Source organism: Penaeus japonicus, unplaced genomic scaffold, assembly GCF_977035675.1.
Source record: "Penaeus japonicus unplaced genomic scaffold, GWHDUDI00000001_assembly GWHDUDI00000016, whole genome shotgun sequence".
Classification (NCBI taxonomy): domain Eukaryota; kingdom Metazoa; phylum Arthropoda; class Malacostraca; order Decapoda; family Penaeidae; genus Penaeus; species Penaeus japonicus.
In genome coordinates, this window is record NW_028234418.1 from 27,425,211 (window position 1) to 27,429,454 (window position 4,244).

Genomic DNA, 4,244 nt, shown 5'->3' on the forward strand with positions numbered 1-4,244 from the left:
GCGAGAAATATATATTGAGTGACGATTTTATATATACAAAATATAATAATGACATATATATATAGTATTTTCATATACTATATGTTATTTATACAGGTATGTATGTAAGTAAGGTGTATACATATATAATGTATATATACAATATACATAGAAGTAACGGTGTATATATATATGTAAAATATATATACCTAGATATATACATATATATACATATATATATGTATGTATATATGATTTAATATATACATATATATCTATATATGTATATTAGATACATACAATAAATTTATATATGTATACATATATATACATATAGATACATATATCATTTATATACATATATATACATTATACATATGTATGAAGTGCGTTGTGTCCGTGGTGTGTGTTGTTGGGGTTTCAAAAATAAGTTTACTTATACTAAAGAGGGAGAGAGGGGGGGGGAGAGAGAGGCCCCCTCGTGGCGGGGGCGGCCGGCCGGGGGGGGGGGGTGGGTGAGGGAGGGGGGGGGGGGGGGTGGGGGGGGAGAGAGAGAGGGGGGGGGTGGGGGGGGGCGGAGGGGGGGGTGGGGTGGGTAGGTGGGGGCCCCGAGGGGGGGAGGGGATTGTAACCACTGTATTTACATATTTTGTATGGTCTGCTGTAATTGTTATATATATATATATATATATATATATATATATATATATATATATATATATTCTACCACATACACATATATACGTACATATACGTACGCTCGTTGCTTCATCTATCTGTCTACTCCTCTCACGCTAGACATAACAGTGTTGTTTTGTCTTTCCCTTTGCAAGAGCTATGTATTGATGCAACACCCTTCATCACATCCAATTGCCAGCAGAGACAAAGAGAGTCTCCTCTCAGGGAGGAGCAAGAGGGCAAAGTCAACACGTCTCGCTCCTCGAGGAGGAGGAGCAGCACTCAATCCAACGTCCTACTGTTCAAGCTTAGCAATAATACCAAGAAAGCTAGTTCCTGCCGTGTTCCTTCACACCCTAGGCCACTTTACCACTTACAAGCAGTGTCTAAAGCCCGGACCTGTTAAAGAGAGAGAGAGAGAGAGAGAGAGAGAGAGAGAGAGAGAGAGAGGGGAAAGAGGGAAAGAGAGAAAGAGAGGGAGGGAGAGGGAAAGAGATAGAGAGAGAGAGAGAGAGAGGAGAGAGGAGAGAGACGAGGAGACGAGAGAGAGTAGAGAGTGAGAGATGAGAGGGTGAGAGTGACGAGAGAGAGAGAGAGAGAGAGAGAGATGAGGAGAGGAGCAGAGATTTTGTCAGATTAGCTGCGGGGTGTTTACGCGGAAAAGTCAAATTACTAAAACCATGAAGGCACAAGTTTAAAGCTCCCGCCCCCCCTCTCTCTCCTCTCTCTTTCTCTCTCTATTCTCTATCTTCTCACACTCTCTCTCTCTCTCTCTCTCTCTCTCCTTCTCTTTCTCTTTCCCTCTCTCTTCTCTCTCTATCTCTTCTCTCTTTCTCCACTCTCTCTCTCTTTCTTCTCTCTATCTCCTCTCTCTCTCCTCTCTCTCTCTCTCTCTCTCTCTCTCTCTCTCTCTCTCTTTCTCCCTCCCTCTAATATCTTTTTCTCTTAATAAGTTCCCTCAAATTAAATAAACAAAGGCGAAAATATACCATATCCTTAAAACAATAACATCACAAAGAACCTTTTTTTCAAGATTTCAAAACTCTTCAGTATCATAAAACTACCGAACTATGTCATGGCCAATAACTTTTTGGAAAGGATAAGATAACGATGGAGTTCACCTTGTACCGTAGGGTAGCGGACTTTTACGGGTGCATGTATGGTACGAGAGAAAGGGAAAAGCGAAAAAAAATATAGTGAGAGAGAGAGGGAGGGAGGGAGGGAGAGAGAGAGGGGGGGGAGAGGGAGAGGGAGGGGGGAAGGGAGGGAGGGAGAGAGAAAGGGAAAGGGAAAGGGAGAGAGGGAGGGAAAAGGAGAGAGAAAGAGAGAGAGAGGAATAAATATGGGGAGGAGAGAAAGAAAGAGACAGACAGACACATAAACAGACAGACATGTAGGAAAGTAGACAGACAGACAGAGATTATTAGAGGTAAGTAAATAATTGGAATTAATATTATAATTCATTCACATAAGCTAAACAAGATTAGGATGATATTAAAACGTTATCCAAAACCCTTAGATATATATACAGATCACATACGTAAAAAGGGCAGAACATTTACGATAAAGGCATAAATTTCCGATAGATAGAGCGTTTCTTTCCGTATTCATAAAAAAGAGAAGATAGGAGAAGAAATAAATTTTTTGTATGTGCAGCCCACCAGGGGATCGAACCTGGGACACTTCTGCGTTGTAAAGGGACAAGACGTGATCAACCACTACACTATGAGAGCCTTATATAGAACGAAAAAAGGTCTTTGCTATTAGTTTTCTTGTCTTTGGCATCTACTGATCTGTCGATGTGTTGTATTTCATATGTGTGTGAGAATGAATGATGTATGTGACGTGGTTGAGAGAGACAGAGACGAGAGAGAGTGTGAGAGAGAGAGAGAGGAGAGAGGAGAGAGAGACGGAGAGAGAGATGAGAGAGGAGATGTGAGCAGAGGAGGGAATAGAGAGTTAGGGAGAGAGAGAGAGGAGATGGAGAGAGAGAGGAGCGAGAGATGCGAGAGGGGAGGAACAGGAAGAGAGAGGAGAAGGAAGACCGAGAGAGAGAAGAGGAGAGAGGAGAGAGAGAGATTCGAGGAGAGAGCAGAGGAGGAGAGGGAGAGAGGAAGAGAGAGTGGGATGAGAGATCGAAGAGAGGAGGAGAGGGAGTAGGAGAGAGGACGAGGTGGAGAGAGAGAGGAGTGGATGAGAGAGAGAGAGGAGAAGAGAGACACGAGAGAGAGAGAGAGATAATTGGTAGAGATACGGAGACAATAACACAGATAGATAATAAGAATGGACCAGAGAGAGAGAGAGAGAGAGAGAAAGAGAGAGAGAGAGAGAGAGAGAAAATTAAGAAAGAAAGAGGAAAGAACGAGTTCATCCGCCACACTCTCCACGTCGGCTCTCTTCGCTCTCGCTATATCGTCTACGCCTTCTCCGTATTGCCCGCTCTCTGTCTCTCTCTCACCAATTACTCTCTCTCGTCTCCCCCCCCCCTTCACTATACTGACACACATGAGCCAACAAACATACACACATACACATATAAGCACACACACACACACACATCCACATACATACTGTTCCATATTGCTACAATACCCATTTTTTAATATTTTTCTACTATCTTTCGGAAAATAAGATTGTGATAACATAAGGCAACACCAAATACCATATAGGCCTATACGTGTACATTCAATTAAGTATATATATCCTACTCGACGTATCTTCCTTTCAAACATTCCATGACTTACCTTACATAACAGTTTAAAACTCCCTTGATACCATCCACTTCGTCAGGGAACAAAATGCGAAAGATTTTCTTCCCGAAGACCACGCAGACTTGTAAACAACTTTCATGTCAATCCTCGGGCCATTCAGAATTAATTGCGAAAGTCTTCTTATCTCCTGACTTTCGAAGCAAACTGAATGGCTAGAGGTCCGGAATGATTATACTTCTAAAGCCCAACGTTTTTTGTTTTGTTTTTATTTTTTTTTTTTCGTGTTCTGCTGTTCTTTTCGTCTTTGGGTTGGGTTTGAAACTCTCTTGCTCTTTCTCTCTTACTCTTTCTCTTTTTCTTTCTCTTTCTCTTTCTCTCTCTCTCTCTCTCTCTCTCTCTCTCTCTTTCTCTGTTTCTCTCTTTCTCTATCTATCTCTCTACTTACATATCTTTCTATATTTGTATCTTTCTATACATCTCTGTCTCTGTCTCCCTCTCTCTCTCTCTCTCTCTCTCTGTCTGTCTGTCTCTCTCTCTCTTCTTTCTCTCTCTCTCTCTCTCTCTCTCTCTCTCTCTCATTCTCTCTCTCTCTCTCTCTCTCTCTTTCTCTTTCTCTTTCTCTCTCTCTCTCTCTCTCTCTCTCTCTCTCTCTCTCTCTCTCTCTCTCTCTCTTCTCTCTCTCTCTCTCTCTCTTTCTCTCTCTCCTCTTTTCTCTCTCTCTCTCTCTCTTCTCCCTCTCTCTCTCTCTCTCTATCTCTCTTTCTCTCTCTTATCCTCTCCTCCTTTCTCTCTCTCTCTCTCTCTCTCTCTCTCTCTCTCTCTCTCTCTCTCCCCTCTCTCTCTCTCTCTCTCTTCTCTCCCTCCTCACTCCTCTCT